Genomic DNA, 14918 nt, shown 5'->3' on the forward strand with positions numbered 1-14918 from the left:
TGGATTTCGCAAGTTTTTCCATTTACAGAAAAATAAATAAATAAAGCTATGTGAGGGTGATATAACTTAAGCAGATAGTGTTTGATGGCCTTAGGAGTCCTGGGACCAGTTTCAAGCCTTGAGCTCACTTGCTGTCCGTGTGGGCTTGATGATCTGTGCTGGTTGGGCTCACTGGCTTTCTCAGGAGGGGTTATTCTTAGCGCTGCTGGCCAGCAGGTGAGCTGGGTCCGAAGGGCCTGAGGGGCTTATCTTTGAGTCTGGGAAGGGAAGCGGAGGCTGGAGATCCACACCCCAGAGCAGGCCTCAGGCCCCTGCCTCGGTCCTGGCCTCTCTCCTCTCACCTCGACAGCTGGGGAGGTTGGGACAAAAGCTGGCAGGCAGTGAAACTTTCCTGGGGAAAGTCAGCCTCAGATATTGACAAAACATCAAGGCAGTGCAGCTGCTTACAGCAGCGAGAGCATGACTCTGTGAAAAAAGAAAATGAGCAACTGTGAAAGGGATATTTTTATAAATGATCTGAAACTAGTGACTTTTTTTGAGTTCATTCTTTTTGTGCAAAAATGACAACTCGGGATGTGAATCAGAGCGCTGGCTGGATTAGGTGTGTGCGCCTCAGAGAGGGCTGTGGACAGGTTTGCCCACCTCTCCTGTTCATGGCTAGTCCCCTTCCCACACCCATCTGCACCAGGCCCTTGCCCTCAACAGTAGTGTGGCAGAGGGGGGGAGAGCCAGGATTTGGTCGGAGGTGCTGTAACCAGAGTGGATGCTTCATCACCCAGGAAACCTCAGTGAGATGAAGACGCTTGCATTTTTCCAGCACCGAGGGTTGCTGTGAGTCTCAACAGGAAAACCCAGCCAGAAGAACCTGGCAACTGGAGCGCACTGGGCGCAGGTGCAGTGCCTGAGAGCCAGGCTGGCAGGGTGGCGTTCTGTAGAATGCCCCTTCCCTGCCTGCAGGCTCCTACTCACTGTAAAGTGTAAAGAGAGGAGTGGGATGCGTTTAACTGTTGAAAGTGTGGGTGCTTTCCCACTCTTGCACAGGGTGCGCACTTCCCTTGTGTGTATGTAGGGGGTGGTGTTTAGCCTGTGGCTCCTCTTAATCTTCCTTATCAAGGTCAAGATTGAGATTTCGTAATTACATTCACTAAAGGTATGGTGTTGGGACTATGTGGAAGAAACTACTTGTTTTCCGTGGACAGATCCAAAGTCGTATGGATTCCCAACCCTTGTATTCTTTAGATTTCAGACTCTGTAGATCAGTGTCTTTAAAACAAAGAGGCAGAAGCTGTTTCGCCTTAACCCTGACATAATCCAAAGGCGGTGAGTTTATTTCCACCTTCACCTTGTTCCACCATTGAAGGCTGACATTCCTTTGCCCTTGCACCAAGTTTTGGGCAGGGTTGGGACAGAGAGTGGATGCCAAGGAAACATGCATTTTATTTTATATTCACTGAAATCTCCTTCGATTTTTGTTACAGGCCTGCCAGCTCCCTAGGTAGGAGGAAATTTTGAATGAACTCAGCTTTTAGTGACCAGGAGTGGAGACATAAAGAGCTTTTCAGCCTCTCTGGTTACAGAGATAAGTACAAAAGGTAACTGGCATTGCGTCTGTAGTAATTGCTTCTCTAAGCACTGACCATGATTTGAATCTCTTGATAACTGATTCTGGGGAGGCTGGAATATTTATCAAGCCATTAGGAGAGGCTGTTTCTCGCTGATAAGATGCCTACAACTGATGAGGTCCACCTGAAGACAGAGATGAGCCTGGGCAGGTTTTATAGCCATTTGCAGCCAGAGCTGAAAAAAAAAAAAAAATGTTCTCCTTAAGAACAGCATGAGGCATTCATCAGCAAAATTACGCAATCCGTGGCCTGGACAAGCCTATGGAATGTTAACGTGGCGGTGTTGGTCAGCGCGTTCCGGGCAAGGTGATCAGATACTGCACTCAGCGTGGCCAGCAAGTCACAATTTCACTCCTGTGGAGGCTGAGGAGGAAGGGGGCTGGGACACACGAGACGGAAGAGTTATTCATCCGTGGCTCTCATGTTTCTGAAAAATCTCACTCTCTTGTAAGGTGCCAGAAATGTACTTGTCCTGGGCTTAAATGAAATCCCTCATTTTGTCCAAGTCCAGGGCTTTCCTCTGGGGTTATTGCCACGGCAGGGGACATTGCAGGACAGGCAATGTTAGAGTTCAAAACCAGCCACAAGGAGGGCAGCCGTCTGCATTGTCTCCCCTCCCTTTGACGCTTCATACCCATCTCGGTACCAGCTTTTCCATTTTGGTTTTTTTAAAACTACAGACTGAGGGGTGCGTGTTTAGCCTAGCAGTTAGGATGCCAGTGAAGACACCTGTGTCTCAGATTGGAGTCTTCAGTTTGGTAGCTGGCTCCAGCTCCTGACTCCACTTCCTGCTCATGCCGAACCTGGGAAACAGTGGTGACGTCTCGAGAAGCTGGGTTCCTGCCACTCACATGGGAGACCTGGATTAAGTTCCAGCGTCTGGCCTCAGCCCGACCTGGTCTTGACCATTGCAGACATCTGGGGAGTGAGCCAACTGTGTCTCTTTCTGCCTCTCAAATAAATAAATAAATAAAACTAATTCGCACTTAAAACACATGACTTTACTAGCTTTTGAAAGTAGAAATTGTTTTCCTAGGTTGATTCTGTTTTTATAAACAAAACCTGTCTGAGAGGTGGTTGTGTTGACCACATAGGTTGAGTGGGAGGTCTCTTCAGTGAGCCTACCAGGCTTTGCTCTCCACATCTGCAAGGGGATATCCTTTTTAACCCTCTCCTTGTTTTATTTTTAATTAATTAATTTATTTTCTTTATTTGATAGGCAGAGTTAAAGAGAGAGAGGGAGGAAGAGACAGAGAGAAAGAGGTCTTCCTCCGCTGGTTCACTCCCCAGATAGCTGCAACAGCTGGGGCTGGGCCAGGCCAAAGCCAGGAGCTTCTTCTGAGTATCCCACGTGGGTGCATGGGCCCAAGTGCTTGCAGCATTTTCCGTTGCTTCCCCAGGTGTGTTAGCAGGGAGCTGGATCAGAAGTGGAGCAGCCGGGACTTGATCCGGTGCCTATACGGGATGCTGGTGCTGAAGGCAGCAGTTTCACCTGCTGTGCCACAGCACCAGCCCTTGGTTGCTTTTTTTTTTTTTTTTTCCACATAGATTGATTTAAATTTGTGGCTCAACATTTTCCTCTTTTGAGGCTCAAATTGTCTGTTTTCCAACGTTTGGCCTAAATCTTGCTTGTGAGAGATAATATTTATAGAGGTCTGTCTGGAAGATACTGCTATTTTACTTTCCTGGATATGCTAGATTTTTACCTCTGGATCAACCCGGACTATCAGAGAGTGGTTTTTGCATCTTACGGTTTTCCCTCCTCTCGGAGAATCATTTTTACTGCATTTGTAAATTCCTATATGGCATGTTGGTGGTGATACGCCTTCAGTGTGCTTTGAAGACTTTGTTCACAGACAGCTCTGTGTAATTGGCCGCTGTCAGACTGGTTGTGGTGGAGCCAGCATCCCCTCCCCCTTCCCTCCGTTCCACCCAAACCTCTACTTTAGAGGAAGGAAAACTCGGTTCTCCCAGCAGGGCACAGCGTGTGTGTGTGTGTGTGTGTGTGTGTGTGTCCTGAGCATCTGATACATTGCTTTTCTGTCAGCACTTGTGGCTTGTCTGGCTTCCTGTTTCGCTTTGGCCTTGAAGCCTTGTCACCCCACGTGCTGCCTGCCTTGGGTAACTGCTATGACTGTCACTGCTTTTCCTGAACATGGCTGCTCCAAGTGCAGACTCCGGAGCCAGACAATCTGGGGTGCTCCACTGCTTCCTCTAAGCTGTGTTGCTTTGGACAAGTGTCTTAACTTCTCTGTACTTCAGCTTTCTTATGTCTAAAATGAAGACCTTCTGAGAGTCATGGTGAGTTTATAAACAGAAAGTGTTTAGGGTACTCTATATAGATGTTAGCTGTTATTTTTAGTAGACAGATTCGTCTTTTTAAAAATTTTATTGTGCAGATTTTAGCCAGGTACTTCAAATTATTTTAGGAAGGAGTGGAAAATCATTCTAAAATGTGAATTTTAGAGACTCAAGGTGAGGATTCATTTAAATCCATACAATATTCTGATTTTTACTGTACTTACCTAAATGGTTTTGGGAAAAATTCTGTTGCCTGTGAGAGGTTTTGGGTGACTGTGGCAACGTCTCTCTTCCTGTGAAGAGAGTCCCCTATTTCGTTTCTAGACATTGGGCTCAGTGATAACACAACTGAAGCCAACTGTGGCACAAAGGAACAATACTGAGAATAATCCAGGACTCAGTTACAGTCCTGAAGCTCTTGCCCCTCCCATCCTCTTGTGAACAAACATCACCCAGCTGCCTCACCAAGTGACGCACCATACCCTGAGTTCAAACCCCAATGCTGGCTCTTCGGCCACTCTCCTGGCCAGCGTGTGAACCTGGCCACAGGTGTCAGACCAGGAACCAGCCTCTGGCCTGGGCCTGAACCACATCCCTGGAGTCCCCTCTCCTGGTACCCGGCTGTGGAGCCGTGCCCAGGAGACGGCGTGGGCCCTGGCAGGCTTGGGCTTAGCTTCACAAGTGGTAGGTGCCAAAGGACAAAGAAAAAAAAAAAAAAAAAAAAGAGAGAGAGGGAACAGGTTTCATTCCCAGTGAGCCTCACTCCTGCGCAGTCCTGTGCTTTCCAGAACAGAAATGTCAGACGCTGTGTCTCGGGGCAGGGCTTGCTTTCAGCCTGGCCCTGACATCGGCGCTAAACAGATGAAATACGAAGCACCGGTGTGCTCCCTGGATCATTAGCACTGAATCCACAGGTAATGAATTCAGCTCGAGGCTATTTGGGGCCTGTTGTTTTCATTTCCCACCCTCAGCATACACTTTTCAGTAATGAACTGTCTTTACACAAGATGAGGGTGTACACAACGAGTCCCCAGAAGACTTGGAATGTCTCATTTCTGCCAGAAACTCTAGCCCGAGGGGCTCCTAACCCTCCATCAGAAGCAGAAAGGAAGAAAAGACAGTCACGTGGCTGTCTAGCTTCAGTGATGAGAAAACTCTATTTCTTAAGCTAAATTACAGATTTGAAACAATTTGGAGGATTAATAAAGTATTTACAGAAATGGATGAAAAGTTTTAAGGTACCTTTTCCATGTTTCTATAGTTATTTTAAATTGCTTCATTTGTTAACCACCATCATCTTTTGACTTTGTAATGTTTTGTTTGTTTTTTTTTCATTGACAGACAGAATGAGGCTGAATGAGAGAGAGAGGAAGAGAGAGGAAGAGAGTATTTGTATCCACTGGTTCACTCCAATGGATACATCCAGCAGCTGAGGCTTGGCCAGGGCCAAGGCCAAGAGCAATCCTGGTCTCCGATGTGGACGGCAGGAACCCTACTACTTGAACCATCACCACTGCCTCCCTAGGTCTGCATTAGCAGGAAGCTGGCGTCAGGAGCTGGAGCAGGGACTCAGGTGCTCCAATGTTGGATGCTGGCGTCTTCATGGGCTAAATGCCTGGCAAACCAACAACATGGTTCTCTCACTGACCCTTGGAAGCTGGTGACTTCAGCCCCCATCATCTCTAAGTTCCCAGTGGAGAAATCAAATTTCAAGAGAAGTGGGTTTCCAAAGGTTCCCATGAAAATCAAATGGAGACAGATTTTGAAGGTGGTCCTGGCTCCCTGGTGTGGTTTTGAAGTTTCCAAATTCTCCCAGGAATCTAACCTTAGTCTAACTCTGACTAAGTGGAGAATGGCAAATTCACTTTCATGACAGGGGCTACCCAGATATTTTTAGGCAAAGAGAGGAACACATTTCTGATCTATAAAAGGTGTTAGATTGGTAAATTAGGTAGGCCGAAATGGGCTACTGAGCTGCAAGACTGCAGAATGGAGTCAATTCCATCCATTAAGCCATAGGAGGAACTTTCCTGAATGCTTGTGTGTGTGTGTACAATACCAGACTTTTGCTGTTTGCTCTTTGGAGTACAAAAATCATACACTTTAAGTACAAGGTATTATTTGAGACCTATTTCTCTGCACTGGATTCATGGAGTCAACTACTAGTTATTTCCTACCTGGCACTTATAAAGGCTGTATTGGTCTTTGAATCCAATGCTCTGAGTAATAGTGAGGGACTGGAGAGATTGTGTTTAAGAAATCATATTCATATATGCAAAATAACATGTAGTTTTTATATATGTATATATATATATATATATATATATATATAGTTAATGTGGAGAGCTAGGCTACTTGATCGTTAAGCCCAGAATATTGTGAACAAATAGAACAATGAGTGAGAATGGAAACAGAAAGCAATTCTACTGTAATGTAGAATTCTACTGTAATGTAATGTAGTATAATTTTACTGTAATGTATTGTTACAGTCCACCCATTTGAGTGTGACTACCTATGGCAAGAACTGAGCAGTGGTTTATGTAGTGTGGCAGGACTGAGGAACAAATTACAAATGCATTTGTCTTCAGTGGTTGTTAGGTATCAGGACTATTTACACTATGGCAGAAAACCCACCCCAAGCTTGGGGTAGTCAGGAGGACACTTATTTGCTGCTGTAACTAAACTTCCCAGCTAGATCTGGTTTCAGGCGAGGCTTTGTGTTCAGGGAGCCAGGAGCCAGTCCATCTGTGAGCTTGGTTCTATTCTCTTTTATGTGTTGATTTAATTCTTAGGCTTCGTGAGGTTGAGAGAAATTATAGCAGCTACTTATTCTCACTGTTGCTCAAATTGAGGTCCAGAAGTTTCTGTAAGGATTTCATGGTGTCTCATCATCTCTGATGCCATTCCCTGACTCAGCTGTTAGATCCTGAAGCTCTGACTGGTTGGGCCTAGGTCAGAAGACGCCCGTGGTGTGAGATATAGAGTCAGTTCTGCCATGATTTTACTAGTGGGAAGAGAAGATGAACCACGAATGGCTCATAACATCCCACACCGCCACGTCTCATATTTTACTAAGGAAAGTAACAGCCTCACCAAACCTCAAGGGGTGGGCCAAGTGCAGGACTCTCCTGTGCCTGAGAGGAGGAGAGCTGGGGATATGTGTGACACACAGTCCACCCTTCCATCACCTTATATTTTGTTCATTCCCTGTGACCAACAGACGCAACCCCCAAGTCCCAGCCCTTGATAGCATCAAGCTTAGAGCTCACCATTCCTGAGGGGTGTTCAGTAATCTCTACATCAGGTCTCATGGTGGCTCTTCTTCAACCAGAGTCCTGTGAGCTAAAGCTGTGCTATATGCCCTCTGTAAACCCAATACTGGGAGAATGGTGGAAGAGAAACAAGAAAAACTCATAGCAAACATTATCATTCAGAGATGCACCTAGGAATTTTGAAATCCCTCTGGGAGGAAGTGGCAGGGGTGGGGAATGTGCCTTCATTAGGACATTAATATTTACCTCTGAGGGGAGTCTCCGTCCCCTGCTCTCTTCTTGGTCTCATCTGCTGTGAGTGCTGGAGATGACACCTTCCCTGAGCACCGGCTGCTTCCTCAGTCTGCTCATTGCCAATCATGTTACAAGCCCAGGGTGTTTTTCTTAAAGATTTATTTTATTTATTTAAAAGGCAGAGTCATGGAGAGAGACCTTCTATCTGCTTGTTCACTTCCCAAGTGGCTGCAATGGGCAGGGCTGGGCCAGGACAAACCAGGAAAAAGAAACTCCATCCAGTCTCCCACGTGGGTGGCCGTGGCCCAAGCAGCCGGGCTATCTTCTGTTGCTTTCCCAGGCGCATTAGCGGGGAGCTGGATCAAAAGCAGGGAGCTGGGACTCAAACCAGCCCTCCGAGATGAGATGCAGGCACAGTGACCCTACTTCTCCTGCCAAGGGTGTTTTTAAACTACAGTCACCGTCTGTTAAAGCAGGCAGCTGGTTCTGCTGCAGGACTCTTCTCGCCAAAGCTTGGGCTACTTCTCATGTATTTGGTTCCAACCTCATATGCCAAGAGCTCATTAGTTTTTTCTAGACATGGTTCCCAGATCTGCTCTGTTTGTTTGGTTTCTCTCCTCCTGGCTTCCTCATTCTTTCTCTACTCCGTTATGAGTTCCTTGGATTGATCAGGCTTCCATGGGAGAACTACAGTCAGAGTCTCCTTGCTTGGAATGTTTTTTCCAACTGGAAGGATTTATCAGACCTGTTCCTCAGTTGGAATCTGAGACATGTCAATCTATTCAGAGACTGTTGGTAGTTTTGTTGTATATTTTCTGTGCTTTCTGTGTATTATTGTCTTTTTTGTTTTGAAAGTCCTGGTGGATGTGAAGTGGTATCTCATTTTGCTGTTTGATTTTTATTTCCCTAGTGACAAATGACAAAGAGCATCTTTTCATGTCATTATTGGTCATTTGCATATCTTTTTGGTGATATATCCATGCAAATACTTTGATCATTTTTAAATTGGGTTATTTATCTTTTTATTGTTGATTTTTAGAAGTTTTATATATTCTAGAGAAAGTCCCTTGTCAGACTAAGATTTGCAAATATTTCCTTCCATTTTCTGGGTTGACTTCATTTTATTGATGATGTTTTCTTTCTTCCTTTTTTTTTTTTTAAAGATTTATTTATTTATTTGAAAGTCAGAGTTACACAGAGAGAAGAGAGGCAGAGAGAGAGAGGCGGGGGGGGGGGGAGAGAGAGAGAGGTCTTCCATCCCCTGGTTCACTCCCCAAATGGCCTCAATGGCCAGAGCTGCACCATTCCGAAGCCAGGAGCCAGGAGCTTCATCTGGGTCTCCCACATGGGTGCAAGGGCCCAAGGACTTGGGCCATCTTCTACTGCTTTCCCAGGCCATAGCAGAGAGCTGGATCGGAAGTGGAGCAGCCAGGGCTAGAACCGGCACCCATAGGGATGCCTGTGCTTCAGGCCAGGGTGTTAACCCACTGCGTCACAGCACTGGTCCCAATGATATTTTCAAAGGGCAAAAGTTTGAGGGTAAGCATTTGATCAGCAGTTAAGATGATTGCGTTCATATCAGAGTTCCTGGTCAAGTACTGGCTCTGTTTACAATTCCTGCTTCCTGATAATGTTCACTTTAGGAGGCAGCAAGTGACAGCTCAAGTACTTAGATCCTTGCCACCCATGTGGAAGGCCTGGATTGAATTCTGGGTTTCTGGCTTTGCCTGACCCAGCCCTAGCTGTTATGAGCATTTTGGGAGTGAACCAGTGAATGGAAGATCTCTCTCTCTTTCTCTTTCCCCCATCCCTACCAAATCAAGTAAAAGTAAAATAACTTCTTTAAGTTTTCAATTTTGATAAAGTCCATTTTATTTTTTCTTTGTTAACATTTTTTTTTTTTGACAGGCAGAGTTAGACAGTGAGAGAGAGAGAGACAGAGAGAAAGGTCTTCCTTTTTCCGTTGGTTCACCCCCCAAGTGGCTGCCGCAGCCGGAGCGCTGCACCATCCGAAGCCAGGAGCCACCCCCCACCCCCACCCCTACCTCCACCCCCTAACCCCCCACCCCTGGTCTCCCTTGCGGGTGCAGGGCCCAAGAATCTGGGCCATCCTCCACTGCACTCCCGGGCCACAGCAGAGAGCTGGCCTGGAAGAGGGGCAACCGGGACAGAATCCTGTGCCCCAACCGGGACTAGATCCCAGGGTGCCGGTACCGCAGACAGAGGATTAGCCACATGAGCCACGGCACTGGCCTTTGTTAACATTTTTTGCTATGCTTTTGGTGTTGTATATAAGAAACCATTATGTAGCCTTAATTTACGATGATTTACTCCTATGTTTTCTTCTTCAAGTTTTTTGCTTTAGCTTTTATATTTACATCTATCCTCTACTTTGACTTGGTTTTTGGTTAGGATATGACAGAGGAGTCCAAAACCATTATTTTGCGTATGACTGCCCGGTTGTTCCAGCATCACTTACTGCAAAGAATAGTCTTTCCCATTGAACTGCCATGGCCTCGGCACCCGTGTTGGAAATCCTCCTTCCCTTTTCTTGCACTCAGTGGTTGTCATCCAGCAACCCAGCTGCACAGGTGTTCTTTTTGTCCTGAATGATCTTCCTCTTAAATAGATCCCTCTTGTTTATTTGTTTGTTTGTTTGGACTCAGGTCCAGGACACTCAGTGCAGAAGTCCCTTGGGCAGGGAAGGGGACATACTTTCTCCACATTGAGTCAGTATGAAGAAGCCAGCAGGCTGCAAGGCCCCAGAGGATCCATCTGGAGTAAGGCCCCCAGCACCCCAGTCTCCTTATTCTCCCACTAGCTCAGGCCGAGCAGGGCCACGGCCCACCTGTGCGGCTACTCTTGGTCTCTAGGAGAGAGGAGGAGCCACCTGTCACAGGGGACCACGCTCCCTCCTCCTCTGTGGCCCAGATGCGTTTCTGAGCTGAGATCTTCCCAGAATCCTCTGTGTGTGGTAAGCAGCATCTGGTCATCTTCAGTCGTTCACTCCGCCCACAGTGACAATTCCCTCCATCAAGATTCCCACAAAGCTCGAGTTCTGTCTTGTCCACGGACGTCAGTGGTGGGTTCCCTCAGGATGAGGAATGAAGATGTGAAGTTGCCTGTAGTTTTCTACCAATCCCTGAACAAACCCCTTTATAGTTCAGACAGTAATCTGAAAGGCAAAGCATAATTTTAGTGATGGTCATGTTTGTGATGATAAAAAATTGACAAATTACATGACCATCAGAACAATATCACATTCAAACATTTTAACATGGAGCAGTATTTGGGTTTTGAAATTGTTTTAGCCAGGTATCTCCAGAGAGACAGAACCAATAGGAGATACACACACAAGTACTTGAAAAAGTGCATGGAAAAGTGGAATTTAAAGATAAGTTGGAGCCAGCACTGTGGCGCAGTAGGTTAATCCTCTGCCTGCGCACCGGCATCCCATATGGGTGCCGGTTCTAGTCCTGGTTGCTCCTCTTCCCCTCCAGCTCTCTGCTGTGGCCTGGGAAGCAGTAGAAGATGGCCCAAGTCCTTGGGACCCTGGCATCCACGAGGGAGACCCGGAAGAAGCTCCTGGCTCCTGGCTTCAGATCAGTGCAGCTCTGGCCATTGCGGCCATTTGGGGAGTGAACCAGTGGACGGAAGACCTTTCTTTCTGTCCCTCCCTCTCACTGCCTGTAACTCTACCTCTCAAATAAATAAATAAAATCTTTTAAAAAATAACGATAAGTTTATTTGGGTATGAAGGTTTTAAAAATTCATGCATAGTTTTTCCATAATATGTTTTCCATGAGCTTTCTGAAGGTCACCCCCCCACTTGTGTGGTGTGTGTGTGTGTGTGTGTGTGTGTGTGTGGAGAGGGAGAGAGAGACAGAAAGAGAAAGAAAGAGACAGAGAGAGAGAGCAAATTCCCCTTTCCCCTTCCTGTGTGTTCCATCGCCCCCAACCAATTGGGTGGTGCTCATCCACATTAAGGGCAGGTCTTCTCCACCCGGCTCCCTGACTCTCCTGCCAGTCTCCGGGGAGCACACTCTCACAGACACCCAGAAACAGTGCTTCACCAGCCAACCAGGCATCCCTCCCTCCAGTCAAGTTGACACCTACAATTAACTGTCATAGCTATTCTCTTGTTCTGAAATTATTTGCACAGATGTTTTCTGTCTTAAGTCAGGGATCAGCGAACATTCTTGGTTTGGTGGCATCTCTTTAGCATATTATTGATTATGAAAAGGTAATTCAGCAGGTTGCTGCTGAGATACAGGAACCAAGTGCCTTCACTGTTGGTTTAGCCGTGATTGGATAATCAGAATGAAGCTTTTATGCTCACATTGTTGCAATTTATTAGGATGCTCCTAAGACCAATACCAAGTGGAGTATCTTTGAACTCAGATATCAATAAAATGTTTTTCAATTTTAAGATAAGTTAAGTAGTGAAAAACTGGAGAATATTCTCAGAGAAGAGTGGAAAATCATGATATACTAACAGCTTCAAAAATTACCATGGAAAATTCAACTATAGCAGGAATTTATAAATTTGTGGGTATTGGAGAATGAAAGAGGCAGTTGGATTTAGTAAACAGTTTGAACTTTAAATTCTTTTGATATAATCTTAAGTATACATAATATCTTCCCTCTTTCAAAGTAGTTTCTGGGTAGAAACCATCAGAGGGGAACCTCAATATGTTGCTTTTAAACATTTTTCTTACTTTTAATTAATATTAATTTGTAAATAGTAGCATCTATTTATAACTACTATATTCAAATTCTAAAAGTTTTTTTTTAATATAAAAATCTTATCAGATTACTGATCCTCAGGAAATGGCATTGAGATTGACCTTGAAGGATGAGTGAGAGTTCAATGGGTAGAAAGGCTTGTAGGGGAGGGGTGAGGAAAAGTCTGGAGGAATATAATTCCAGGCCTAGGAATAACAGAAACAAAGGTAAGGCACACCCCAGGTTCCTCCTAGTACTATCATCTCACATTATTATATTTGTTGGTGGGAGTGGTGTATTGACTGTGACAAACATATCATACTAATATAAGCTGTTAATAATGGGGGAAACTGAATGTGGGGTATTTGGAGACTATATGTGCTACTTCACACTTTTGTAAATTTCAGACTATTCTGAAATAAAAGTAAAGATAGGGAGAGAAACAAAATATGAGAAAAATAAGAAACATACACAAAGAAACAAAGATAAGCAGGTATGTGGTGTCGAATGTGAACAGAGTAATATCATACATGAACAGAATAATGTAATTTCTCTGGAGGGTACCTGTGAGCACAGGGGAACAATGAGGGAAAGTGCTGGGGAGTCAGCTTGTTTTCACATTGCCACAGCCTTGAATACCAGTCGTCGATTCCGGGCCAAACCTGGCACTGAACAGGCCGTAAGAAGATGGTGGTTCTTGAGCAGAGATGTGATGGATCAGCCAGGGGAGAGACTGGATGCGGACACCACAGATGAGAAGCGACTGCAACAGCCTGAGCCAGTGGAGGTGGGAGTGGAGGCACTGGGGATGGAGAGGTCAAGTGGGTTTAAATATGAGGCATTGCCTGGGTCTGTCCCGGTTGCACCTCTCCCAGGCCAGCTCTCTGCTGTGGCCTGGGAGTGCAGTGGAGGATGGCCCAAGTCCTTGGGCCCTGCAGCCGCATGGGAGACCAGGAGAAGCACCTGGCTCCTGGCTTCGGATCGGCGCGGTGCGCCAGCCGCAGCAGCCATTGGGGGGGTGAACCAAAGGAAAAAGGAAAGCCTCTCTCTCTCTCTCTCTCTCTCTCTCTCTCTCTCTCTCTCATTGTCTAACTCTGCCTGTCCCCCCAAAAATAATAATAAGAGGCATTGCCATGAAGGAAGACAGCTACTCAGGAAGTCAGGCACAAGGCAGGCCAACATGGAAATGCTTTTAGGGCCTGGAATTTTCTTGCCTGTTACATCACGCCTCTAGGTGCGTGGGCACAAGGCTGGCCAGCAGAGGCTCTGCATTTAGAGCCTGGGCGGGAACCCACTAGAGTACAAGAAGGGAATCTCAAAATGGAACGTGTAACCCAGGGTGTTCAGGGTGTCTGATAAGGGACACGGGGCTGCATGAGCCCCATGCAGGATCTGTGCTTCACCCACCGTCCCATGGGGTGGGCAGGCACGGGAGCCAAAGCATCAGAATCCTTTAATTGCACCTAAAGGCCCCCTGCTGCACTGACCAACCATGTAAGCCAGAGTCATTGTGCCTTCCGTGTCCCCCGAGCTATTTCCCATCTGCACGAAGTTGCCATTTGCAAATGTTCACACATCAGTGATCTTTTCCACCTTTTCCTCCAGCCAAAACAAACCCCTGGCAGAGTGACTTGTCTAGGAAGTACGAAAAAGTCCTGGTTCTCATGGACACCTGGAGCTTTCCTCACCTGTCGTGTGTGGCAGCTGGCCAGTCTGCTTGGGCAGCTCAGCAGTCACAGGTGAGTTAGATGTGACAGTCCTGATGGGGTGAGGAGTCTAGTGTTCAGCATCTGGTCGCTCTTTCTCTGGAAATTCTTTGTGACTGTGGACGAGTCTGGAGCCACAGAAGCAGTGCGGTCCTCTGAGTGGGGCTGCATTACCAGCACAGTAGCCTCACTCTGTCACAGTCCTGTCCTGAGCACACAGTGGCTCTTTGCCTGTTAATGGGCAAGTCCAAGTGCGAGGCGCATGTATCCGCATGTTGGCAGCTCTGAGCTGCCATTCTGTGTGTTCGCTATAGCCATGGGGTGGGCTGCGGTTCCCAAAGGTATCCTGTGAGGCACTGTGCACTCCTAGCCACAGTGTGGATCCTGCTTCTGATGAGTCACTTTCTAACCAATGGGTACACCCAGAACCTTGGTCTGTCTCCATGACTGCTGAACATTCATGGGCAGAGCACACGTGAGCAAGCAGTCTTAATTTGAAGAGGTTAGGATCTGGTGAGAACACCTGCTCTCCTGTTTCTTGTGGGTGCAGTGGAGGGCTGTTCCGAAGCAGAGTTCAGAAGTGAGCTGCAGTTGGATTGTAGTGAGCTGGGTGCGCGGTCCTCTTGTAACCAACCACAGATTCTATCTCTGGTAACCTTGGGGTGTGTGTAGACTTAGCCTTCCGCAGCTGCTTTGTGGCTGGAAAAGCAGAAAGAACTCAGGCAGGGAAGGGAAGTGAGGAGGGAGGGAGAAAGCATCAGACATGCAGAGGACAGCAGGGACAACAGATGGAGGAAGAGCCCTTCTGGCTTCGCACTTTGTGATTATTTTAGCTCCGTTTTTGTATTCTAACAGGTACTTTTATAGACTTATAGAAATGTCTCCCTTTTTTGTTTTAGCTAACTCATTCAGTTTTAGTGTACATCCAAGTAAAGGGTCTTACAGTTATGGGCTCTGCTTATGATGGACCAAGCCAATTTCCTCTTAAGTACAGTTATAGTTGCCTTTTCCTAGTTTTCAGAAAAATGTCAGTGAATGAATGATCTCCCCTGCATTCT

General features: G+C 46.4%; 1 long non-coding RNA gene across 9 annotated transcripts in view; it reads left to right on the plus strand.

Annotated features, from left to right (window-relative positions):
• The window catches only part of LOC149121844 (uncharacterized), a 243571-nt gene that overhangs the window by 206760 nt on the left and 21893 nt on the right, over nt 1–14918 (plus strand). For all 9 annotated transcript variants that reach the window (XR_016223172.1, XR_016223171.1, XR_016223173.1 and 6 more), the window contains 2 exons: nt 1479–1592; nt 12784–12941. This is a non-coding gene — a long non-coding RNA (uncharacterized LOC149121844). The remainder of the gene's footprint in view (nt 1–1478; nt 1593–12783; nt 12942–14918) is intronic.

Source organism: Oryctolagus cuniculus, chromosome 16 (assembly GCF_051225735.1).
Source record: "Oryctolagus cuniculus isolate XC-2025 breed Fujian yellow rabbit chromosome 16, ASM5122573v1, whole genome shotgun sequence".
NCBI classification, from domain to species: domain Eukaryota; kingdom Metazoa; phylum Chordata; class Mammalia; order Lagomorpha; family Leporidae; genus Oryctolagus; species Oryctolagus cuniculus.